This window comes from Anopheles darlingi, chromosome 3 (assembly GCF_943734745.1).
Source record: "Anopheles darlingi chromosome 3, idAnoDarlMG_H_01, whole genome shotgun sequence".
Taxonomy (NCBI): domain Eukaryota; kingdom Metazoa; phylum Arthropoda; class Insecta; order Diptera; family Culicidae; genus Anopheles; species Anopheles darlingi.
In genome coordinates, this window is record NC_064875.1 from 62,718,538 (window position 1) to 62,746,198 (window position 27,661).

Sequence of the window (27,661 nt, forward strand, 5' to 3'; positions counted from 1 at the left end):
AATCGATTTCCGTTCCGATCGATCGATTCTCAAGACACAGGGCCAAAAGGGAACGTACATCAGTTCGAGGAAAGTTTGCGCACAAAAACCTCAGGGAAAATCAGGCGTTCCCAAAACAAAAACATGCGCCAAGGACGCGGATGCGGAAAAATCCATTTACGGGCGCGTTTAAGTGAGGTTAGGGGTCTTCCAGACGGTGGCGATGGCGACGGCTTATCAATGGGCACCTCCACTGCTGCTCCACTGCTGCTGCTGCTGCTGCTGCTGCTAACGAGCAAATGATGAAGTAAAGGATTATTGCCTCCTTCGCTACGCCATCGCGCCCATGAAAACGCGGCGTCGCTCATCCTCGGCGAATCACTCGAAAAACATATTTTTATCCTCGATCCTCGTAGGGGCGCAGACACTGGGAGCGGAATGTTGTTATTGAACGAGCATTAACGAACGGCGATGGAATAAGAGCAGAAGCAGAGCATGCTTTTACATTGCCTAGCAACGGACGTGGGAATGCGAATTGTATGTTGCTGGTAAAACATGCAAATCACAAACGGGAACGATAATGCGAGAAGACGCCAAGAACAATGCGCCACTTTCCACCAACTGTTCCCGCATGAAATGGTGGCCATCGGATGGGTTTGTTTGCATAAAAAAAAGTCACGCTCATTTTACAAACGATTTATCGACACTTCAAACAGTAACCCGTAACCGACTCTCGACACTCTTGACGCTGGTTAATGGGTCATATGAATCCGCCGAGCTTTCCGCTGTTGCTGCTGCTGCTACTGCTGGTCGGTCACACCCTTTCACATCATGTCGTAAATCATGTTTTATCTCATTCGTTCCTGCTCGTTCCTCGCCTCTTCGTGGCCTGGCAAACACTTTGAGTATGGCTGCTGCTGCTACTGCAACTCGGAAGCGAAGAACGGACCGCAATCAAACCAAACGCCATCCCCCACTTGTTGGTCTCGCCCAACGTCTGTTCGAATCGTACTTTGCCACGGTTCATAATCCATGCGAAACCACTTGGCACTACTTGAGGAATCTTCTCCACTCTCCAAGGAGAGTCATAGTGCTTGTGCGGTACTTTTGCCCATATTTAGTGCTTCTCTTCTTCGTGCAGAAGCAAAAGGTTGTAGTCGATGCAGCGAAGAAGCGTTGTTCTTTCACGTGCCGGAGCCCCAGTCTCGACTACTAGTGATTCGATATTTGCTCTTTCGCTCTTAGCTAACTTCACGCGACACTACATTCATTCAGTTATTGAAAGTCGTAGCTGCTGCTGCACATTGTGGATTGCATATTGGAATACCCCTAACAAGCAAGCGAGCGAACGAGCGTCTTGAGTCAACCACACCACCACCAGAGCGGTCGTCGATGTGTCGATGAAAAGATAATACCGGGGTTGCGATGACCAACTTTTGCTGGCACGGCGAGCTCGATGAAATATTTACTCTTCGCATTCGCCGGCACCAGACTGGCTGGCGGCGGCGGCGATGGCGGCAGCGATGATGATGATCGCACCTTACCTGAAGGTCTTCCCCCGTATGCGGTTCGGTTGCAGCAGCATAGCTCGGTTGCTAGTATCTAAATCCCGGCTTGCTATGGTATCGAAGGAGCCAGCCAGCGTTAGCACGGATCAAACGCGGCAGGTGGCCACAGCCAGCGCGGCTGTGGTCCATGTTGGCTGTTTACCGATGTTAAACAGCAGACAATGTCGGTTGGAAGAGACGAAGAGTTTGTCACTTTGTTGAATGGAAACAACTTTGTACCGCGACACATAAGGTCAAACCAATCCATCGTTTCTCATAACTTAATGATAAAATCAAATTAAAATGAAGTAGGAAACGTACTTAAGGACGGATTTTAAACCATCTTCGGCATGAAAATGGTCGATTTTATGCAAAAGAATAACATAAAAGCATTTCGATAATGTAATGTTAACACAGTAATGTTGCAATCCCTCCAATCAACACCACGCTACCGGCCAGTAAAAAAGATGCACATTTATCGCGAGTAGGTGTCATCGGAACGTGTTATGTTGTCGCGATCTGCTGCACACGCTACAGCATCGAATTGATTGCATTGCCGCGAACCAGAGGCCCATGCATAAGCGTTTCTGATTCTGGAGAAGTCGTCTAATACATGTCGATCCGTTGCGTGCCGTTGACATTCGTGCGCGGGTGCTCGATTGACGGACAGCATCGACACTCGACACCGGCGCGAAGCGGAAAGCGTAAATCGATCGCGAGAACATCGATTCGAGATAGACTGGTGCCATCGCACCGTCAGCCGTCACCGATCAATCACTTGTGCAATGTGATCCCGAACTCACCGATCCGTCGAACGAACGTCCGGGTGCTGATCTGTGAAATTGAGAATTGACTTCCTCAGGACATGTCCCGCCGTTCGCAGAACTTATATTGACAGACATTTAATTGAGATTAATCGGTTTGATTGTCTCTCTGTGTGTCCGTGAATCGATAGTTTCAGCTTCCAGTAAATATCATTCAAACCTTACATTAAATGGTAGTCACTGAAAACATAATTTAGTCATCAGGTGGTGCGTTGTGCTTGAGGCATCGGTGTTCGCTGAAATTACAACAGGCTGTCAGCGGTTAATGTTTCGAGAAATGGGGCTATCGCGATATGTGAAATGAATTGTCCACAACCAACGGCCACAACCTCCATGACCAGCCTGCGCGCGAATGTCAAATGAAGTGCTCCGCAAACATGCCCAAAAAAACACCCCGAAACGGTGCTAATTGACGAGTGAACTTTAGCTTTCAAGCGTCAATTTCCATGTTATTTATCCTTCCCGCCTGGTTTTTTTTGTTGCCCCCTTCCCCATCCTGTTTGTCTGTTATGGATTGATTTTATTCAATCCCCGGCTCCGGATTCCAAGCATTGATCGATCGGTTCTTTTTTATTTTTGCCGCATGAAATGGTTCATGTTCAACATGACACTGTTCCGTGCCGGCTTCAGGTTGATTGGCCAGCTAATGAGGTTGAGGCTTTTTTATTCTATCTTTTTGTTGCTCTGTGTAATTAGCATGATACCGGGACCGGCATTGCACGCGGGAGTTTATGAATGAGCTTTCTGTGAAATAACATAAAAAATGATTATCAACGATAGTTAATGGGATTCGAATTTCAACGATTTAAATTAAAAGTGAAAATCGTATTTATTTATGAGGCAAAGCAGCAGCAAACGAAGTGCTCACGAACGGTCTAGTCATAAAATGTTGCGCCGGAATGCACATTAAACCTCAACCGATGGCATCAGTGCCGATTGCATGCAAAACGAGTTTTAATCAATCGTTTCTTTTTACGATCGGTGTCATCACTCAACCGTTGCAGTGCACCTCTTCGCCGGTGGTCCCTGATGCTACTAAGCTGGCTATACTATTAAACTAGTCGAGTGGAGTCCGTGAGACCTAAAGGAGGCCACCATTGATAGCGCGTCTTGCGATGCGACCACACACAACACACACTTGAAGCTTGTCGTGAACACTCTCTTCGCGTTGCTAAGACGTTGCATGTTGAAGATCATGACGTCGATACTTTTCATGACTGCCACAGGCACAGACAGTAGCACAACGACGGATTGGAAACGACGCGGAGAAGCTCATCCCGGTTTACGGGACGGTTTTGCTGTCTCGAACTAGGCTCGCCACAAATTAATTGGTCGAAATGTGCGTCCTTCTTCAGCCTGCGCTTGAAACAATGGCCATACCCTGAGCGATCTCTCATCCCTGCACACCGTGACAGCTTCGTTTGTCATTTTGTGTGTTTCACTTAATCCGACGGACCGGGCCGGGCATGCGGACGTGGGCGAACCACTCAAACGCGATGCTTCCTCCATTCCATTAGCATCGCACGTCGGCGAAATAGGAAGCCGTCAGGAAGTACGAGCACGCCAGGGAGTCCATCCCATTCCTAACAGAAATCCGTCCTGCGCCTGCGGTCTTCTGGAGCTCATCTTCACCTCTCAGTGTGTGTGTGACTGCCATGTCTTAATTCCACCGCATCACACACCGAGAGTCTGGATAATCTGTCGGCAAACCATAAATCATGCTGCAGGCAGGCGGCGTTCTGCTGCGTCGGAAGGAAGGAAAGGGGAAGCGGCAGTCTTTAGAGAAAATTGTTGACAGCCCGATCCCGTGGAAACAATGGCCGACACGCCGGCCAGACGACAGACCTGACGCTGGTGGCGATGATGGTGAAGCTTAATAACAGTCTGCCACCATGTCATAGGTGTGTGTGTGTGTGTGTGGGAAGTGAGTTCTGTATCCTCCTGTCGCGCGGGGTTGGGGAGAGGTCAGTTAGCAGCCCATTATCCTGCGAGACCGCTTTGGTGCGTGCCACCACCACAGACGCTCTCCAGCAGGGGGATGATCCGCAACATCCTCGTAGCGTGCGTAGGTGGTGTGCAGGAGGATCACACGACGGGGCATAATAATGAACCACAGCCAGCACCCCAGCCAGACCACCTACACTCGCTAGAGTATATCATTATTATCATTTATGATTGTTTATGTTTTGCAACCACCAGCGCAGGTCGACACCTCAGCGACACCTCCAGCTGACATGATGGCGTCGGTGGCAGTAGTTTGTAATTTCCCTCGGATCAGGGTCCCCAGGAGTGGAGCAGGATACTGGAGGTGAACAGGTGGGCGTGGGTGCAGACTAATGCGACGCTCGTTTATGTCACCTCGATGGTGTGCAGTGTGGTGCCAACGGGGCGCGCTTGATGACATAGCTAGCTCATTTTTCAACTTCAAACACATGTCCACGGTCCGACATGTCGCGTGGAAGGTGATCCAACGCCATCATTAAACCATTAGGTTAGATCTAAGCAATGTAAGCAGCACTAGAGCAGAGCATTAGCGGTTCCGGAATGTTGTACGCAGTGAACATTCTCTTATCGGCATCTCAAATTCCAATAACAATCCGCCAAATGAATACTCGGAATCCTAATCCCATAAAACCCAAATCAAATAAATCTTAAATCGCAAACCATTGACCCGCGAATCAAGAAAGGCTCCAACATGTTGTTATGACAACACGGAGCGGTACATGATGTTCTGTGCTGTTTGATTACACGCACGTCAAAACTCAGCAACCCGGTAGCCGGTAGCCGGTAGACGAAAGTGAATTAAACCAAAACAAAGAATCACAAAGAATTCGGTCATTATCAAGGGCGGTTTTTCGCGGTGCCGTGCCGCTACAACAACAGAAGCAGCACCAACAGGAGTTGAAGATAAGAACTTTTGCGGGAAGCGCGAAATGCGCTTCATGTTGCAAAATCCAGCGTACCGGCTACTGTCATCCAAGCAAGCGCAGGGTTAATGGCGAATGTTATCTTGCTTGCACAGGCACAGGAGTGTGTGTGGGTGTCGACACCAACGCCATGCCGTGTGGTCAGAGGCTTTGACTTGGCTAATTATGCGACTGCCGGGAACTGCCGATAACGAACCAATCACTGACGGTGTGTGCCTGCTGTATGTGGCGTGTGGTCTTGATGTCTGCGGTTGGCAGATATGTAACCCAGGGAAACAGTTGACAGGTAGTCAATGCCAACGGGATGTGTAAGCGCGAAACGCGAGGCCACTAATTACGGAATGCTGTGGCTGAAAGATGAGAAAAAACGGGAGCCGAAACGCTGACCAAATCCGACTCTCGCCGCCGGTGTTGGGTTGAGATTAAATATGTTTCTGTGATCCCCGAAGTGGTCAATAATCAATTGGGCAGCCCCATCAATCATAAAGCAAAAAGGGCGCAGTGCGACCAGCGCGACCTATTGAGAGCCCCCCTTGCAGTCCTTTCATCGTCCTTTGCAAATGGCGTTCCGGGTGAAACCATCAATGGGCCACCATTAAAGCAATTTCGAAGCGATGCGGATCGTCTAGCGTGAGCAAAAGAGCAAAACTCCAATTGAATAGCCCCGGTTGGGCACCTTGCAGCGTTGCAGCAGCCTTTGTTTGTTTGTTTGATGATCCCTTCCGCTAAATGTTGCACATCGCGAGTGCATCTCGCAGCCTACAGCCGGCCACTCATAAGCGTCACGTGCCATCGGGAACAGTACACTGTCCATTCACCGATTCGACCCGATGAGCGGCCCTCACTCCACACTCCAATCACTCTTCGATTCCAATCACGCATTGGATGTTAATCGACCGTGCAGCGGCTCGAATTATTAGTTTGAGTTGCGTGATGAAAATGTATTTCGCTGATTGGACCGTGTGGCCAAAATGTTTGCTGTCGACGGGGTCGACGGGGCCGACGGGAACCGGGGGGTGACTCATCGAAAAATTGGAAGTGATTTGCATTAATGGCCGCATCGCCGCGGACTTCACTGGATGGATGGATGGATGGATGGTACGCACCGGGAGTTGTTCGCGTGATTTGAAGCTTAAGTGACCGAAACCGGGTCGTAAAGTGAGTGATCGTACGCCATTCATTGACACATTGCCGTGAGCCAATTGATTGAATGAACGGCCCGTGGCTCCGGAAGCTGCAGTGTGGTGTATGGAGTGGAAGAGAAATGTCTTAGACTTGCCGGCCGGCCGGCCGATTGATTTGCGGGAAGCCTATAACGCGCGCTGACTCTTGAACTCAAACATTAAGGTGACACCAGCATTCGATCGATTGAGCTTCGAGGAAGCTGGCCGGCATTAAATCAAGATGTAGAGAGTGCGATCGGCGCTTTAAATGTCATTTGAATTAAATTTTTGGCGCCATTTATTCAACAAACACAAAATTGCAGATCCAGAGTCTCCCATGTTGTAACATGAGACGCAAAGTATTCTCCGCCAACATCCGCAGAGTTGACATTTTGATTGAGTTTGAAATCACATAAAATGTCCAAATAAAGGATTTTGGGCTAACGACGGCTTCGAGGCGCATGCATTCGAAGCTCATGCAAAAGCAGCCCACAAACCGGTTGGTATCCGGTCGCGCGGGAGTCTCACACTTTCCGCAACTCCAACCCATTCCACGAACTCAACGGCAACGTTATTTCGCACGATTCGCTGTCAGACGGGAGGAGGGAGCTACACACGATCGTTAGACTGTCGAAAAAGGGGTTGAGTTCTTAAAGTTTAAGCTGTTAATGTTCCTGCTGCCACTGACACGCGGACGGCGCCCAAGTGCCAAGTGCGCATCAAGAGGATCCCCGCCACCAATCATTAGCAAGTCGTGTGTGTGTGTGTGTGTGTGCGAAAAGTCATACAAAGCTCGCAGCATCCTCGCGCGGGGGAATTCCTGCAAATTGCATTGCCCTTCCGATGTGTACTGGCCAAAAAGAAAAAGGTGAAGGAACGCACAGAACGTCGGTTCGCAGAACGATCATCAATCATCCGCCTGTGTTCCGCCGAAAGTGTTGAGCACGTTGAAAGCCCTTTGCACCGCGGCCAGTTGCGTCTCGAGGTGACGTTTGATGTGATGGAGAGGAAGAGAGTTGATTTCTTTCCTCATTTCCCTTTTACGATGAGATCGTGTCGTGAAGTGCTCACGCCAACAAAAATATTCGCCAAAAACGCAAACTGTTGTGCTAACGATCTGTACAAAAAATCGTTTATTGGCCGCTACTTGGTGGACCATCGAATGGATGCTCGAAGGCTGTAAATCGATTGACAAAGTGTTCCCCAAGCATTAGCGAGAGCGATACCACCATAGGGTCCAAAGGTTAACGATAAAGATGCAACAGGAGCAGAGCAATCGGTGAACCCGCAAAGTGACGGAATTAGATAAATCACTCTCGGACTCCTGCCGCTGCAAACGCCTTCTTGAAGTGCAACAAATCACGACAAACAGCCAGCCAGCCAACCTAATTGCCACCATGGCGGCCATTGGAGACGTCACAGCCAAGTCTCGTGAAGCTAATGCTCAGTCAGACAGGCAAGGATCGAGTGGCAGGTGGAGTTCGTGGTCGTCGCGTCAGACTTTGAAATGCACTGTAGGACCACACAGCAAGTTTGGGGTAGTTTCCGGCCGGTTTTTTGTGTGTGTATGTGTCTGTGTCTCCGTTGTTTCTCCAGCCTTTAAACTTGCGAGCGAAAGGATAGCTGGATGAAGATTTATCACGACACTGCTGCTCGCCTGGTCCCGGGGTCTCGGTCCACAATCTGACGTTTTGGGACTCTTTTTTCGCCCTTTTCCAACCGGGTTCTAGACGTCTAGCGACGACGACGCGAGTAGAACCCAAGTGTAGTGTGTGTGTGTGTGTCTTTCACTCGAGTGTCTTTATGCTCCGCCATCGCTGTCGACATCGACGTGGGCACACAAACATCGTTTGATCGTTTTACGATGCTTCGCTACAAAAAAAAAACCCCCGAAGCCACATCGATGGCGTGTTTTTGGGGGCAACCGAGGCAACCATTCCTTGTGTCTCTCCGTGGGTATAAATTGCTTTAAATTGCTCTATCGGTGTCGCCAGACGTGTTAATATTTTACGGGGGAGTTCTCCTAAATTCTCTACTGGCATGCACTGCTACATGCTGTAAAGCGATTAATTGCAGTAAATAGAAAGAGTGTCACTTGTTTTATTTTGGTTTAATGATCTTGGCTATGAATGTCGACGTCAAATAATGTCGAATTATTTTTGCTTCACATTCAATTTACAATCATTTCAACGAAAACAACGGATCACGAACACGACTCCTTGAAGGAGGAATCCTCGAGCAAAACGGTTTCACTCCGTTACTTCCAATCATCGGTCTTCGATCAACAAACACTTGACCCTTCGTGTAACCATTTCCGTCCGTATTCCTGGCAGCATGTGTCGCTCCAAAGGGCCAAGAAAAAAAAAATGGGTAAACAATGGAGCGAATAAATTGGATTCGGTTCACTATCGATAGCTCCAACCTATTACCCAAAAGAGAGTTGTTGCAGTAAGCCATGGCGCTGGAATTGAAAATCCCCAAAAAATCTCCAATCATACTTGCGAAACGTTCTCGTCACAGCAACAGCAGCAGCAGGCCGTTGACAAGGGGCCAACATGGGTCAGGCACACCTTTTTCGGTAAAAAATTGGAGACCGAATCGACACCGATGGAAGCCGAAAAGATGAACCGCTCCAATCGATCATAGTTCCCGCTTATTGAAGGCCCATATGCCATCGATTATCGACTTCCTCTCGTGTCCCGGGGGTCTTCCTCTGATCTGAGTAAATATTACGAGCTCATAAATCAAGGACCGTGGTGAGGTTGGGACAGAAATTGAGACATCCCGTCCCGCCGCACGGACGAGTGGAGTGGATTATTCATTTCTCCACAGCAACAAGCCCCTTCCCCGAGGGCACCGTTTGTGCGATTTTTGAAATATTATTCTCTTCTCCCTGCGGGAAAAGAGATCCCGGTGTTCCCGGTGGCTACAACGACATGTCAGCATGCACTCGACGGCCGCTGGATCATCTCAATTGCAGCTCAATTAAAAGAACGCGGCTATGCACTGCGCCAGCATACCACACCGGGAGTGACACACCGCCCGGAGGATGCATCCCCCTTCTCCTCGGTCCGGCTTGTATGTTTGATCTGCTGGAAATCGTTCGGCATGTTTCGTTAATGAGCGTTGCAGAGACCGCGATTCGAAGGCGGTTTCATGCGCTTCAAGCATGTCATAATGATCTACGAGCGCGGTGCCGGGCGAGTGGGTCATCGGAACACAGTCAACATAACCGCAACAAGCCCCCCGGAGCCGGAAGAGTCGTTTTTCATGCGCGATGCGCCCAAAGCGTAGTGTATGTTGCAGCGGTTTGCCGGGACATTTTAGCAGACTGGCTAACAAGATCGATCATCACTTTCTACGCCAAGAGGTGAAATTTTCGTTTATGCATCAAAGACGGCATCGGAATAAGAGGGCAGGACGCGTAAAATCGCTTGAAGTTCATGGAGCAGTTTAAAAAGATGCTTCTGGATGCACTGCTTTAACTAAAAACCAGAACAGAAAGTATGTTAAGTAACGGAATTTATTTTTGTTTAGATAACTCGCTCGTTTGAGAAGAGTATTCTTTGAAATGATAAATAACACAAAATAATTGGTATGGTTTATATCGCGTCTAAAAGGTAAATAGAAGAGATAGGAAAGGTTTCAGCAATAATTAGAAATGTGTTGGACACAAGAGAAGTGATTGCAATAAAGCAGAATTAATCATTTCAAAGCCAAAGCTTGACCTAAACCTCTATGATACAGAAAACGATGCTTCAACACAGAGCATCAACATCATTTGGAAGAACAATAAACAAATAACCGGAAAGACGAAGAGGCTTATCATGTAGAAACCTGTTTCTGGTTGCTATAAATATGATGCCGGAACCGCTGTAAAGTCCGCCGGCTTACTCAATGAATCGACCACGACCGCAAACTTGTTTAGAGATTTGTATTTCGCCTCGATTAGGCACGCTCCGGATTCGTTCCATAAGCCCATAACTCATCGGTTCGGGCCTACGTCCGCAAAATGACGTGATAGCGAGAGCGGGAGAGTCTTATGCCGTTCTTGGTATCGCCGATGATTGAATTTGTGGTTCATTACGCCCAGCAATAACGCTAGGCGGGGAATCTGTAACGCTTCCACGAATTCCATTCGCAGCATTCCCAATGAAGTCATCCAATGGATCGGCCGTGCAGCAGCCAAGCAATGTGCACTAAAACGTTGACCAGCTTTTCGCAGAATACGCTGATAATTTATTTAAAAAAAGATTGGGAATTAAATCATCGGCGCTTGAAAATCAAATGGAACGGATTGGGTTTTCCCCATTTTCTCTCTTCGTCAGCATCAGGCATGTTATCAGCGTGGCGCCCTCGTTACTGCATTCCATCTGGGAGCCCAAAATGAAGTAAAAGCCCAAAAATGAAGGACAGTATGAAGTTCCTTTAAATGCGGCCACCCCTGGCACGGTAACGGAATGCCAACATCGACATTTCAATGTGAAGAAGATTGTAAAAAAAAAAACCATGGAAATCTCCTTACCGCAGCATATGTGGCGGTGGCATGAGCGCAATGCGCGCCATAACAAACAAATGGAAAGAATGATCCGGCGCCAACATAAAACATACGCAGAAGCAGGTTGCCTTCGCTGTTGCATTAGCATTCATGGGGATCGGTGCGACCTTCGTAACGAACTGTCGTCGTCGTCGTCGTCGAAGGCACTAGAACCGCATTTACCATCACTGTAAGATTCCATTTTATTTATGTGGATTTCCTTTTCATCCGTGCGTGGCTTTACGGTTTGTCCTTCGCGATTCGGTGCTTGGCAACTTGGCAAACGGCAGGTTCTATGAACGACAACGGCTGTTCGATGCCTCTGCAAGACATCATTGTGCCCGCAATGGTTGCCAAGCCAACATGTGTGCTGCAATTTGATTGAGTGTGTTACGCTGGGTAATAGTTTGCACCACGGTCGCGATTTCGGCAACCCAAGGAAGGAAGGAGCGAGATAACGGAAAGTGTCCGAAAATTTATCACCATCTCTTGGTATCTTGCAGCGAACCTTCGCAGACAAGCATTCCAATTAGATAGACGAGGAAAGTGCCTACAATTCCCCTTTCTGCTCCTGCTCTCAGCCACCACGAAAGAGTGTGAGAACTTCTGAGGAGTTCACTTGGAGTCCCTCCCGCGGCAGCCGCGATTCAATCTCGCTAATTGATTGCTTCTTCACTTGAACCACGGCGCGCACACACACACACACACACACCTCACAGCGTTACACAAGTGGCGTATCACTATTACCGGTCTCGCGATTACCGGTCTCTCGTTCGCATAAACAGGATTCACTGGCCACGATGGCTGGCAGGCTGGCGAATGAGATCATCGTTCCGGTGCAACCACAACGGAGATAACCCCCAGCGCGCCGTTGCCGTTGCCGTTGCCGTTGCGCCTTTTGATGAGCTCCAATTTGTGAATGAAATGGCATCATATCATCTTGGGGCGCGCACACGCACACACACGCTCACACACTCACCGATACACGCGCACTTTACTGTGTCCCGTATGGACGTGGGGCACGCGAGATAAGAGCATCCCCCCCCCTCCCCACATCTCCTTACACTACTCCGCAAGCTTGGTTTAATGGTGCGCCGATTGCTTATCGCGCGCGCTGCGCTGTGGAGGAGAGCGTCAGATTTGCGGTGGATTTATGTACCAAAGGCCACCGTTCACTGAATCATCCCCCAGCGGGAATACAAAGTGACAGGCATTCGGTTCCTATATATTATTCGGCTGCTGGCGCCAACTGCGATGCTCACTGCGATTCGCCAGATGCAACGGCAGCAAACGAAACATGACGAAACACCGCCTGCTGTGTGCGTGAGGATGTCAAATGCGTGCTGCCAACCCCGTGCGAGGAGCTGTGTAAACATCATCGCGTCGAGCCGGTGCCAGTGAGGGTGAGTTTGTTTTGATCTTCTGATCGCAATAATGATGGTTGGCAATTGCCTTTCCGAAAACATAAATGGCAAATCAGTCGGCACAACAAGCCTGCATGACCTCCTGCATGAGATCGAGCGGCGTCGACGTCGAGCGATTCGCTGTCGCTGATCAGCAAACATTTGGCGCTGATGAAGCGGTTCGGGAATGTGCTGCTATAAGGGCCATAAGGGCTGGATGTTTTAATTATAAACCCATTTCTCAAGACGGTACACTTCAATCTTACGCACACACAAACACACACAGACACACACACAGACACACACACACACATACACAGCAGAGAGCGACGAGATGTCCGATCACTCCGAAGAGGAAACATAATTCATTTCGGTGTTTTCCGGTTTCCTGGCAAAGGTTATCTTCACACCGCGTCGCGCGAATGTTAGTTAGGAAGAAAGAGATAGAGGGACTCGAGACACCAGCGGCGTATACTGCCACCGGTACATGTCACACGCTGGTTTACGATTTACGCGGCGAACATTTACAGTCTATCCCGGGGTTCCATCAGATAGCCGGCCGGAACGGTGGACGGACTAGCCGAATTGGCATGCGTACGGTTAAAGGGCGGTCGCGTGGAGTTCTTAATTTTTTATTACCATCTTACGTCAACCTTCCTACACCAGACAGTTCGTTCATTCACAAAATGTCAAGAAGCTCAATTGGAAGCGTTTACAACATCGTTTCACTGGACGATTCTTTCTGTTCGTCCGAAACCGTCAGCAGCGAACCATAGAAGCCCCATTCGTTAGACATTAGCTTAATCATATTTTATTATTATTTTTAACAAAATACTGCTAATCGACCGTGACCACCTACTGGTCACCATACGCCGGTCCGGTTAGGCCTCCAGCGGAATTCCCAAGATCGGTTCTGTGGATGCACTGCTTACAATGAAATCTCTCGCACGCTCCCGGACTGCTCGCAGAAGCACCATAAATGGCGCCCCCACCGGTTAGGTCTGCCGTTTATGGTTATTCTAATGCCCGGCTGACAGCGCGGTTCCGATTACGATCCGTGACACCAACTTGACGAAGACGACGACGACGACGACGAAGAGATAAAGATAAGAAGCCTGCTTCACGGGGTGCCGCTCGTGCGGTGCGAGAAGCGAATGCTGGCTGGTATGTTTGTGGGATGTTTCAACAAACGGCAAAAAGATGGCGCGGCGGAGGATGCTCACCGTGTTCTAAGCCGGACGTGCCGTTTCTCGCTTTTCTCCAGAAGTTAAATAGGGTAATAACAGAAACAGAAACAGCGAAGAAAAACATTTCATTTAGCGCAATGTCTGTCCATTTCTATTTTCCCGCGCTAGAACGAGCTAATTCTAAACAAACAATCTACATTCTTCGCTCATCATGCGTGTAGTTAAAGCGCCGTCGAGTGCTTATCAAGATCATGCGTCGGTCGGTCAACACTTTAGCCTCGAATGGAATAACAACAGTGGCGGCGGCGGCGGCGGCCCCGTTGTCTCAATTGACCCTTTCCGGAGTACTAAAGTCACACCCGTTGGTGCCCGTTTAGGACATGATTTATGGTGATAAGGTAGCGTAGTTTTATGGCCCCTTCCGATTATGCCACTGGCGTGGCCAGAAATCAGTGCCGGAAATCCTCTGAACCGGCCGGCTGGCTGTCGATTGCAAAATAATAATTTGAAATTTCCCATCAACCAACAACCTCAACCTCGTACGCACGGTGTCATGTCCTGGGATGTCCGTTGTCACCGCTCGTGACAGTCGCTGTTGCCATGGCCCTTGATAGATAAGAAGCGAAGAGTGATTGGTTTGTTAAATGATCCATGAAAAGATTCTTGCAAAACAGTCGCCTCGCTCGTGGCGTGGCGCGTTGAGGACAAAAACGATGGCGTTAATCTTGGCTGGGGTTTAAGGAGGCGCCACAAAGATGTTGCTCCTCGAAAAACCAAAAAAAAAATAATTCTTTATTCTTGACGCATTACTGAGGACGCATCGCTTCCGAAATGGCTCGGGAAAAAATCGTTTTATTTGATTCTAATTCCGGCTCTGTTCCGGCGACAGATTATGCAGCATAACGCTTGTAGTGGTTTATTAATCAACGGTGGGCGAAAAAGAAAGGGAAGGAAGCACGGACACCCCCTCCTTGACACTACTAGTTCCGTCATGCCATCAAGCCATCATCCATTAATGAATCATTTCCTTCATGATCGTGCAGTCGAGGTGACGGTGGTGAGCGGAAATGTCACTCCACTACCCCCTTTGAACCATGGCGCTAGTGACGGCGAGGTTGAGGCTGATAATTGATATGTTAAGCCCGATTAAAAGTGTCAATATCGTGTACCGGGGATTGATAGTGGTGGTGGGCGCCACAAATTCCCATCAAACAACGGGGGGAAGGGGTGGAGCATAAATTGAAATTATGATCCTCACCCACAACCCGACGTTAAGGGAAGAGAAGAGAGAGAACAAGGGAGAGAAAGAGCACAACGGCCCCGGTGGTGGGTGTATGTCGATAAATTTGAATTAATTTACGGCGCACAAATTAACAATGTTCGCCTCCATCTCACACACACACACACACACACGCATAGACAGACACGTCTATTAACAGGAACAGCGCCACGGTTCGACCCAGATTCAATAGACTCTGAAGAGTTGTCTGCGGCGGCCTTGAAAGGACTAACAAGCGAGCAAGCGAGCAAGTGAGCATCCCACGCTGGAAAGGTACCCCCTGCTCCCCTTTTTTCAAAAACCTCTTCCCTATTCCTCATGCAGAGTTCCAGTCTCGCGCTTTTCTCGCGAACATCGCGTTGTTGTTGCAGCGCTACCGAAACCCCATCTCGTGGGCATATCCGTTTGCAAGATGATCTCTCTCTCTCTCTATCTCTCTCTCTCTCTCTCTTTCTCTCTTTCTCTCTTTCTCTCTCTCTCTCTCTCTCTCTCTCTCTTTCTCTTTCTATCTCTCCAGTGTGCTAATAATGTGCTTATGGGGCCCTTATGCCTCTTCCGTGCTTCGGTTCAGTTCATCTGAAAAGCGGGCTGGGAGCTGCTATGGCGAGCAGGCCAGAACCTGTTGAAGAATGTTCATATTATCGAGGAGAAAATATGCAGATAAAATTAATATTTATTGATCCGGTTGGCTTGCTGGCGCGAAAAAAATAATAGCAAAAATGGATGCCACCGAAGCACTGGCACAGCCGGTAAAGCACCGCGCGTGGTGGAGAAGAGATGATTGAATATTTTTACATAAATCAATCGCTCCACAGCATCCAGCAGCAGCAGCAGCAGCAGCAGCCTGCGAACTGAGGGTAGCAGTCGATAAAACACGACAGAAATCATCACGATATATCGTGATGCAGACAGGCATGATTGATCGTTCACATAAATGCATGCACATTAAACGGCAGCATTCAAATTCGAACGAAATGTTTTGATTCTTGGCCAATCGTTGCTGTTCACCAGAAGACAATAAACAACATAATAGTGTTCGCCGGTTCGCCGGACATCGGGCATGCTGTGTGCGCGCATGTGTGTCTGTTTTATGCACCAAATATGATGTCACGTAACGTAACACAAGCAGCGAATCGATCGATCGATCGATCGAACACTTTTCTGGTTCTGGTTTGAGAGGAAATCGATCAGCGCACCGCCACCGCCACCGACCACACACACACACGTGATGGTGTAGCGTGTCAACATGCCAGTGGGGTGCATTTTATAGCAAAAAATCCCACAGAGCGGGGTGGAACGTAGATATGTAAAAAGAGAGAGAGAGAGATAACCCATAACCACATTTACTTCATTACGAATTAGTGGCGTGCCAGATGAAGCGTTCCTGGGGCCGGGGGGTTTTGTGTAAACGCGAACCCGACCACCACCAACGCGCACACCGGATATGGCTCTGTGCGAGCATTAATGATGCTTCGCGGCATTACGGTTCCTGTCAGTTCGATAACGCGGTTTTGCACGAAAACCGGAACACATGTGGGGATCCCGTGGTAAATCTCCATGGTAACCATCATCGAGTTGGAAAGCCCTTTTGTTATTGACGTATTCGATGAACAATGGCCTAGAATGGCCGACATTGCGGTTGCGATTAAGGGATTCCTTTTCAAGGTTTTTTTTTCGAGGTCTACATTCTAATCCCCGTCGTCGAGTCGATGTTTTTGGCCAATTAAATTCCGTATCGCGTTTTGCGTGCCACATGTGTATCATATATGTGTTTCTTGTCAATTTATGCGACCTTGGCAATTTGGAGCAATCAGCACACAAGCCGGGGAGGTGACAGATGACAGATCAACTTCCTGGACTAGATCGCTTGCAATCAATCATGATTTCTCCGAACTGTCACAAAGGTCATGGTCTGTTTGACAGAAGGTCATGGCGGCCAATCTATATCTACAGGAGCTGCATATCGACGTGGCCATCGTAACTGAGATTCCTTGGTTATGGCAACGAGGATGGATATCATTCCTGCGAACGGATGCCTCTCTAGAAGGGAGGTTGGATATTGTATCTGCGGTGCAGTAGCGTTAGTGCCAGGGCGAGTGCCCAAGGTAACCCTAACGAACCATGCAAAACGGATTGAGTCGTTGGGCGCGGATGCATGGTAACGCCTCCCGTTGAAAAAGGGCCCTCAGGCCACGCGCCAGACTCCTTCTCGAATTTTGACCTTTTCCCAACCCCCTTTTTGGGTTTTTTTTAAAGGTCCGGTCCTGCTCCGGTGCGATTCGCGTGCGTTGTCCGGCACAGTGACTCGGTTTTTCGGTCGTTTGGCTCCACAAGTCATCCGTTATAAAAACACTCACGAGTTCACATCCAAACCCTGAATGTGGTTCTCCTTAAGCCTAGTAGTGTGGCAAGATGTTGCACACTTCATCGGTTGCCCACAGGTGTGACGCCCAGGATCGCCGGACATTTATTAAGTTCCTCAGTCCCGGAAGCCAATCCCTAAACGAGGCTTTCTCTCTCACTCTCTCTCTCGGTAGGCCATCTGCAGACAATGTGATTCGGTTGTGGGGCCGAAATGATGCATAAAACATCCATAACGTGGTGACCGGGAACGGGGTCACAACTGGATATCGAATTTATTAATACCCTGCAGCACTTGCTGGCCAACAATGTCACGGCCGTTTTTGGGAATGGCTTTTGAACCAGAGAGAAAGAACAAGATAGAGAGAGAGAGAGATGATGATGATGTAGATGAAGAAGCCCAAGAACAGAAGCCAGATAGAGCGAAAGAGTCACGACGATCCGTAAGTCCATTCAACCAACCTTTGGACCGTTGAACTGAACTTCTTCTGCTGCTGCTTGGCCTTTGGACTACGCGAGGGGGCAAGATGCTGCCCGGAATGCAAATGATCCCGGGAACGGGAAGATGGTCATTCATTGTGGTCCCCACAGGAAACCGCTGTTCCTGCTGCTACTTTGCTCCTGCCTGCACGTTTCTTCTCGTTGTCCTTCTATCAATTTATGCTTCGAAGGCTATTTGAGCGATTTTTAAGTTCATTCGTAACGCCCATTAAGACCCTCCACACTACCGAGCCGAGCTAAGAGAAGTCCTGGGAAGGTGTGCACTAAGGTCGGAAGGAAGGGTTCTAGGGATTGAGTAAACCTCTCCTCCACCTCATTCATTGGCTTCTTGGCCATGCCGCATCGCATGGGGCCAAACAGCAGCAGCGCGCCATTAGTGGCAACCAGTAGGTCGCCGGTCCGCCGCATTTAATCATTCTCAGGAGAGTCGTGAATTTTGCATAATGACCGAAACAGCGGAAAGGTTTTAGACTTCAATTAATTCATCCTCTTCCAACACCAACACCACGACCATCACGTTGCCTGCAATGGAGTGAGCTCGGCACTCCGGTGACAGCACCAGGAGGTGTCCGGAAGCGCCACTAAACCACCAACTAGTCCCCTTGCTCGTGCCAGGCAGGTACCATCGTCCTCCTCCGATGGCAACACGTTGACTAAACATACCCCAGACCCTCAGCAAGACACAAGCAAATGAGCAATGAGTCGTCCTCGTGGAATCAACAATTGCTTGGTGCGACGGAAAGGAAAGGGGAATGCCCCCGGAAAAAGGGGTCACCGAAGCCGACGGAATCCAAAGAAAGGCCAACCTAGGGGGCCCGCCGGGCCAGATGACTTCGGACTACTTGTCTTTGCTGTGGTTTTGCTTGCTGGCTGGCTGGTGGTTTGTTTACCTATTTAATTTTGTTTTTCAATTAACCGCACGGTGATGTGGTGGTGGTTGTGTCCGGTGGGACTCGCTTCCCCAAAAAAGGGGAGTAGGGGTCCTTATGTTTTGAAGTGGAGTGAAAAGTTTTCCTGCCGCGCCTGTTACCCGCTGGAAGCGCTCTTCAGGATAGCGGAAGCTCAGGAGTTTCTTTATTCTTTTTGAGGAAACATTTCGGGCAGGAAAGGTTAATTTGAAAGTGACCCCGCTTCTATGTGTGTGTGTGTGTGTGTGTGTGTGTGTGTGTGTGTGTGTATTTTCTGAGGATATAAAAACGGCGGAAAACTTGAAATTCGTGATCGTTCGCTTGGTGAAACCTACACCAGACCCAGCAGCAGCACCAGAGAGTGTCACCTGTTTTAAAGTGGGGCATGGCCGGCAAGAACAGCAAAACGGACCTGGAGCTGGAGCTGGATTCAATTTTCTAATTAATTCAATCCGTCCAAGGGCCGTTGCGGCCCTAAAACGTTAATTGCGTCGCGAATGGTTGTCCAAACATGGTGGTTGGATTTCCAAGTCCCAGCAAAAGCACACGAGAGAGACGATAACATGAAACAGCTCGAACGCGTTGATTAGTTCTCGATTTCGTTTTCGTTCTTTAATGAAAACTCCGGAACGGACTCCGGGGCCCCCGAACCCCCATGGCCATCCTCCGGGGTTCTACAAGCAGCTCCCGAGAACTTGAGAAGAGGCTGCCAGGACTCCCGCCTGAATGGATATTGCCTCGCTCGTTTGCTATTCAGCCCTTTAACACTCTAACCGGCCGTTGCACGCCTTAAACCCCTCATCATCTCGGATCTCTCCTCCCCCGAAAAACGGACTGTTTGCATTAAGATGCCGCTCTTCAGAATTGAAATAAAAGCTCCCTCTTTTTCGCACAACCATCCGAATCCGGCGGCCCATCGAAGCAGAAGCAGACCGTATCCGCATCCACTCATCGCCCCCTTTCGATAGACCCGTGTCGACGCCTAATCCATATGCGAGCATAATCCAACATCGATTTGAATCACCAATTCCCTCCACAATTCGGTGCTCGAGATTGCGAAATTCTTTCTCGGAAGTCGCTTTCGCTCACCGAAGGCAGCGCAGACACGTCATATCCTTCCTTTCGTTCGCAAAAGGTTTAGGTCCAAGAAAAAGGGGCCAAAATCAATGTCAAAATTCCCCCTTCAATCGAGACCCTTATCATCGATTCGATTGTACATGTCGTGGTCTGACGACGAGTAAAAGTGTCATCACCGTGGTGTGTCTTTGAGAAGCCGACTGGGGATTACAAGGATTCTTCCTCGGATCCCGGTCCCATATTTACTTTTCTCATGGTCCTGGTCGAGAAGATTTGAAGTGGGTTTGAAGATGATGATGTCGAGATTGGTAGCGGCACCACTGCAAACGCAAAAGGAGAAATGCAGCCGCTAAATCTCTTCTCTATTCATGATGGTCGCACTCACGGGCAACTCCCGTGCATCCTCCTCCAGCAGGTCGTTTGGAGATTTATATTTTGTGACGTTTTGGCCTCCAGTGTTCGCTTCCCACCCCGGCTTGGTTGATCCAAAGTTTGTCGATCTTGTGCCCGGTGGATAAGTGAAAATCACCACCACGAACACACACACACACACACAAGCACGCGCGCACGCAGTTCGATTGGTGATGCGAAGGAAAATGAGAAAACTTTCCCTCATAACCTCTACACACGAGCTGGTGAATGAGAGAACTTCCTCCACCACGACGACGACGCGCGGCACTCTTCGATGGTGGTAGAAGTTACCGGTTAGTACCCGGTTTGCTAGCTACGAGCGGATATGAAAACAAGGTGGCTATGGTAGAGCAACTACCTACCTACCAGCCAAACCAAGCAACCAAACAACCAACTAAGGCCAACATGTTTTGCAAATCATTTGTGCGCCGCCACATCTGCCTGCCTCATCTTCTTGCATCGACATCAACGGTACGGTACGCAGTCTCGGTATATGGTTTGAAGGAACACCGCACACACACACACAGCTGTGCTGCTGTAGCATATAAGCTGCTGTGCACCGTTGTTTGCGGTTGATGAATCTCTGGCAACAGCTACAAAGTCCCGTCCCCTAGGATTCTTGCTGGTTTTTGTTGGTTTCCGGGCCGGGCGCATGTAAGAATGCTTTGACGCAATGCCGATGCTCCCCCTCCCCAAAGGCGGGAATGAACAGGTACGCACCGAGCACAGATAATTGAAAGCATTATGACTCTGGCTCTGTAACGGGCGCAGAACCACCTTCTCAATGGTTGCTACCCATTGTTGTTACAACCGCAACGCAGCGCACAGCAAACAGCGGCCAGACCTCGTCACAGACCTGGAACAACAACAGCAACCGGGGACCTCTACCGGGGACAATTTATTCAAGAGCTGCGCCTGTCACTGGCAGCGCCTACACCCTTGGCCTCTGGCAGGCCCTGCCCTTCCCGTTTGCAAATGAAACAACAAACAAGCCATCCACAGCCCCAGAAAAGGATTGTTTTCTATCGCTTGCGGAAACGTTTTGTCTCAGGATTTTTCGGCGAAACCGGTAACGAAGACGCTTGGCGACCACTATGGAGCAAAGGAAACCGAACCGAAGCAGGCTACGAAATGGAATCGGTCTTGTGCACACAGCTGCATTCAGCAGCACCGGGACTGACTCGCCCTGGCGGTGAGTGATTTACATATATCTACGTACGTCCTGCGGGATTTGCTGCACTTTTAGAAAATGTCCTTTTTGGGCGCATAATTTTCAAATAATTCTTTCCGTGAATCCGAGGCCACTGACAGTGACATGGAACGCCGAGCCGAGCCGAGCCGAGGAGTCGTACCACTGGCCAGGATTACTTGACGGTGTGCGCTGACCCCTTTAAAGCTCGTTCTAATAACCAAAAAACAAAAAAATGGTGTGCGTCTTGAATTGGAAGGTTGTTTAATTTAATTTAAATCGTGTTTCGCTTCAGCAACACACACACATGGGGCCAATAAAAAAATGGCAAAATACCGTGAAAAAGGGAATATTCAAATTGGTTGTCCCGACATAGTATGCCAGGACCGCGTCTCCGCCTGCTTGGTTGAAGGAAAAGTTTCATTTTGTATGACACTGACACTGTGTGCGCGCGCGTTCCGTCACATTGGCCTCTAGTTGGCGACGCGTAAATGCAAAAATGGCAAAAGGGAAACCCGACGAAAAAGGATTCTCAAAGTATTCTCCCCCGGTTCGTGTTCGTGCTCCCCCCCCCACATACCGCGTAAACAAAACCGCTTGCCCCTTACTATGACCTACTACACCGGCCGTGTTTCCGGCGCGAACTCCGACGGTGATGGGGGATAAATTTCATCGCGCGAAGCGGAAAAGTGTCATCAAAAGGAAAGTGAATGGCTTCGACGTGGTGAATGGAAAATAATCGACTAACCTCCGCTCCGCGTTCCATCCAAGCTTGACTTTGGCAGTTAGAAGACTACGGACACCGGTAGGACTACCGGACTACTATCAGGCTGGTGGTGGTGGCCCTCCCAAAAACTGAACCCGAGTATAATAAAGCATCATGGACGCGACCGGCGAGCAATGGGGCCTGTTCGCCTTGTTCGTTAGTTAATCGGAGAGTTCCGCAACAAACGAACCAACCGACCGACCGAACCTGTGGCAGCAGCAGCAGCAGCTAGCAAACGGAGAAGGATGGAGCTCATAAAAGAGGAGTAAGTGTATAAATAAAATTAAATAACAATTTCGCAGGCCCCCCCCTTTCGGACCGTGTCCACGGCCGAGGAGGTGCCTAGAAACACATTCCGGCGTGCGCACACACGGCACCATCGACATCCGGAGGCCTCAAAGTAGCGTGTCTCGAGAGGGGGGCGAACGAGCGAGAGAGTGGCGTGCGGTGCAAACCTTCGCACAAAGTGGCGAAAATGGTGTAACTGCCGGGCGGCATGTGGCCAAATCGTAAGGTTTATTATTACTCTCTCTTCCTCTCTCTCTCTCTCTCTCTCTCTCTCTCTCTTTCGCTCTCTCTCTCTCTCTTCACGGCAGAGGAAAAAAGGCAAAAAGATTGCCACCAAGGAACACACAACGGTGGCTGGAGACGAATTCATTTTCTCGTAATTCCCTTACATTTATGACCCATCATGATCGGAATGACATTTCTCTTCGGTCCGGAGGGCGCGCCACCGCACGCCACGGTTTCATGCGCCAGCCACACCAGGCGTGCACACGGGAATCGGAACACACGGAAGCTCGCGAACCGCCTGGACACACCAACAGTACGCGTTCACTGCTGGCCGTCGGATCGTTAGTAGAATTGATCCCTCTCTCTTTCTTTCGCTCTCTCTTTCTCTCTCTCTCTCTCTCTCTCTCTCTCTCTCTCTCTCGCTCGTTCTCTGTCGCTCCGTAGAATGGCAGCAAGAATTCAGCGGGAACATTATGAACGGGGAATGGAGGCTTTTATGTTTCATTTTTCGCTAACAGTCCAATAAAATCTAATTTGATGAATCGACACGTTCGACGCGGTCCACCGACACGGTTCCCCCACCACCTACGATGCCACTCGATGACGATGATGATGATGATGATGATCGTAGCGCGTTTATGGGGCCGGTGGCTCGGTATCCAGTGTTTTAACGGGCTTGCTAGGATGTTTTCACGCTTTTCTCGTTGAAAAAAAGGAAGAGAGAGAGAGAGGGCGAAACGGATAACAGCGGTAGCCATCGTTACGATCACAGCACCCTTCGGTTCCATAAAATCCTGGCCATCAGTCGTTTGGTTTCAGATTCAGAAAAAAAAGACACCCGAAACCATCTCACTCCGGCTGTGATTTGCACAAATCCTTACGCGTCTTCTAGCCCGACTGGAGTATGTTGTTGACACACGGGATAACGAAAGGGAGCGAGCTTGCGGAGAGGTGGGGAAAAAGGTAATAAAGAAAAGGGTAAGGCGGTCGGCGTTACGTTGTTTCTAAATTGGATTTGAATCTTGCCCGAAAACGAGGGGAATAGAAAATCCGGTGCGCGGGGAAAACAATGGATTTAAGTGAAAATGAATTTTTGCTTGTGCGCTACATTGACACACACACACACACACGCTTGTTCAGCGTCGCGAAAACGCGGCTCTGCCAAGCTGTAGGTGTACGACATTGCGGACGTCTTTCGCGAAACACGCTTCGCGTCAATTATTAATAGCGTCTCGTTAACGCTCGGTGCGGAGCTGGAGCTGGAGCGGTTATCTAGCCACGATGACGTCCGTTTTCACCGAATCAATGCAGCATAGAGGTCGGTCTCCACCAGTTTTCACCGCCAGACAGCATCAAAGAGATTGCTTTTGTCTTAGCAACCTATGGTGCTGCTGCTGCTGCTGTGAGCGACGGCGACAACTCCCGTGCCACCGACAGCAGCATTGCAACTTGGTTTGCTTTTGATGTACGGAGCGGTGCTTCCGTGCACCGCGAATCCGGCTCCGGTTTCGCTGCGGCTGACAATTTGCATCCGGAGCATCTCAACTCAAGGGACAAAGCGCACTTGCTTCCTTGCTTGCTGGTGGTGTCATCATTCTAAACCCATCTGTAAATGAACCAATTCCTTCCTTCCGTCTTGCTGCTCACGTGGCGAAACCTTAATCCGTGCACCTCGACTCCGTGTGAGTGCGTGTGCTATCGTGATTTTACGGCACAGACACACACACTGTAAGCCACCCCCCAGGGAGGGTGGGGGATAAGCTGTGCGTTTAGTGCACTCCACGGTACAGTAGTAGAACCTTGTTAACCGTAATTCAATACCAACGAATGGAGAGAATTCGTTGCGTGAACAGGGAGGTACAGGACAGTCGGTAAGTGTGTCTGTGTGTGTTTGCGTGAGTTAGTGTAATAGGATTATCCACCGTTGCTAATCTGAGAGGCCATAAGGGACCATGGAATCGACCGCTTCCCGCTCGAAGGCCAGGACAGTAGATTCCTTCTCCGGTGAGGACAGGTGAGGTCCCCCGCCGGATGCACCACAATTATGTTCAATTTAGTATGTTTAAAGAGAGCCACCACTTCACCGGCACTAAGGGGTGGTTGGCCGGATTAGTTGTTACGTTCGATGAGAACAGAACCACCGTCGGGAGGGTCGGGGGTCGGCGGGGGCAGTTTTAAGATAAATGGATTATCTCCGGGCCAAACATTTGCCTCACTCGAGAGGCAGCACTCCGGGCCCATAATCGGGTATAACGAGAAAGTGTAAAAGCATCATCTTTAAGCGCCCGCCAACCGGTATGTTGGAGTATTGGTTTTTTTTTTCCCCAAACGGAGAGTGAGAGAGGCAGGAGCCCAATAAAGTTGTTAGTAAGCTGTCTTTGGTCGTTTTTTTGTTGTTGCTTGTTATTCCAATGAAGAAGATAATTTGTAAAACATATTGACAAAGTTTGAAGCATCTGCTGGAACTTTTTGGGCGGGGGAAACAAGAACAACTTTCTGCCTAAGCGACGAACGTTACGATGTAATGGTTGCTTGGATCGTTTAAAAGGAAAAAAATAACGAGGAAACATTATTGGCGATTGTTGCGATTGGGATGTTAAGGAGCCTTTATTATTGCGAAAGTTCGCTTGCCTTCTTTTTAAATGGTGGATATGTTTGAAAAGGATGCTAAGTGAATTACGCTAGTAGGCTACGGTGCACGAATTTATGCTTTTAAGCTACATGCGAAACAGTTTTTTTTGGTCATTTAATTGTCATATGATTGGTAATTTTAAGGCTTCAACGGACAAGTTACGTTAAGCCAACGAATGTTTACTGCACATTAATGTTGCTAACGTCCACTCTTACTTTAATGTGTCATTTTCTCTACAATCTAATCTAGTCAATCTAATCATGTTCAAACCAAAATGTATACTTTAAACATATTTTTCCGTTCAATTAAGGCTAGAACGCGAAGTTTACAAGGAATAAAATGAATATAAAAATATGAAATAAATTCAAAATGTCATAAATTGTTTTGCACTACCATACACTGCATTACATATTCCCGAGTATCTTCCACAAACTTTGCTCCCAACAGTAGATTCCCTACAACATTGACCATCTCCAGCAACAGATTGTAATTCAAATGCAACTAATGCGGAATCACATCAATTGCACCAATCCGATATTGAATTTTAATTTTGCAATTGATTTGCTGCTGCCCGTTTGCCAGATTTTTGTAAGTAAGTGAAAACCGAAACGCCACTTGGCCCAGTCCGTCCCCGATGGAGGCGCCTTGATGGAGGCGCCTCTCTGTTCGCCTTGTCTTGAACACCCTCCTCCTCCTCTGCTCTGCTCTGGTCTGCCAGGGTTTGCGACTTCCAGCACATGAAATGACTATTGGCTGGTGGGCGCCATCGAATGTGTCCGTGTGGAGTAGCGAAGCGAAGCGGGAGCATACTTCAATATTGATGAAAAAACCAAGTTCCACTTCCTGAGGGGTGGTTCCACTGCTACACTGCTGAAGCCAATTCTCGAAACTTTCCAAACCGCGAACCCAACCCACCGTCCTCCACCGGTGGAGCTAACCTTTAGCATCTCCCCCCCGCTGGCGCGTATACTTTGAACGTCAGTTTGGCCGAACGGTGAGGATGCCTGGCATGCCGGAAGAAGATGCCGCGCCGCGTCGTGTCCGGATAGCGATGCTGAGGGAATCTTTTTCACAAATTGAAATTTGGTTCCTTTAGCTCCCGTAGCTCCCGAGCTGCTATGCAACCAACCCAAAAAGGACAAGACTCGAATCACTATCTGCAGCCGGTGCGGTGCGGTGGTTCAACCTGAAGCTTTTCGCGACCTCGACCTGGTGGACGAAGGAAGGAAGAAGAAACAAAAGCCATCGCACCATGTTCGTGTGGTTCCTGCTGGTGCTTCGCTTGGAAAGATCTCCTCCCTCTGCGTCACTGCAGATGGTGATGGTGGATGGTGGATGGTGTGGAACAGTTTGGAAAAACCACGACCGTACCATGTCGCACACGGACCGGTGGTGCGGGTGAAAATGGTACCCGACGATGATCGCTGATGGTATCGATAATAGAAGATTGTGAAAATCTGTTGACTGGCACCGGTTCGTCACCGGCTCCGGGATGTTCCGGCCGGTTACTGTCGGAGTTACTACAAATTGCTTCCTTCACTGAGGCAGATTTGATTGAAAAAAAGAACACCATTGTGCCACGGTTACAGAAAGTACATTTTCCATTGTACACCACTAGAGACTGCTACTTCTACTACTACTATTTCTACTACTACTGCTGCTGCGAAGCGGTAAATGAATCTTCTGGAAAAGTCCGAAAATTGAACAAAAATACTCGCTCCGTTCGTTCGTTCGGCGAAAGGATCCGCCAGAACACCAGGAAGTAGTACCTCGTAACCGATGGCAGGCTCCGAATGGCAGGAAGTAGCTTGACTCGCATTTTGTCACGCGCCAGGGATCAGGCCACGTCCCGGACGTCCGACACGCCTCCCCACCGAAGAAAATTGGGCAAAGGATGGGCTAAAAGCATTAACGACGATGACCGAACGCAGCAGATGGCCGCCACCCGAAAGGGGTCGCCGGGCACACATCTGCTTCCTTCGGTTGACCACCTATATCCACCACTTCCCGTTCGCTTCGAACTTGTTGCGAACCATTCCACCCCTTTTCCCTCCCCACTTGACCCTTTCTTGACGAAAAACATCTTCAACACATACTTTCCAAGGGGTGGAAGGAAAAGATACCGGCCACCCTCCGCCATCAGGAGAAGGACATCCTCATTCGCATGACACGTTGCAAAAACGTTCTGTGGGATGACAGCTCCCGGCTCCAGGCACAGAATACGTTCGGTCTATGGTCCGTCTTCCGAGAAACTTCGGTGCTGGAGCAGGAAAACTTGCCCAACCGCCGGACGAGATCGGGGAGGATGCGTTAGAAGTTTAACTTTTGGCTCACTTTTCATCAATTTTCCACCAGTGGTGCCAGCACATGCGCTGGCCACGGCCATAGCGATGGTGACAGTAATTGAAGCTGACAATTAGTGCTGGCCAAAGTTTTGTTTGCCAAAGGGCATGAATC

At 49.2% G+C, this 27,661-nt stretch overlaps 1 protein-coding gene across 11 annotated transcripts in view; it reads right to left on the minus strand.

Moving 5' to 3' along the window:
- Positions 1 to 27,661, minus strand: part of LOC125954413 (collagen alpha-1(XVIII) chain) — a 113,561-nt gene that overhangs the window by 82,501 nt on the left and 3,399 nt on the right. The gene's annotated exons all lie outside the window — the stretch shown is intronic.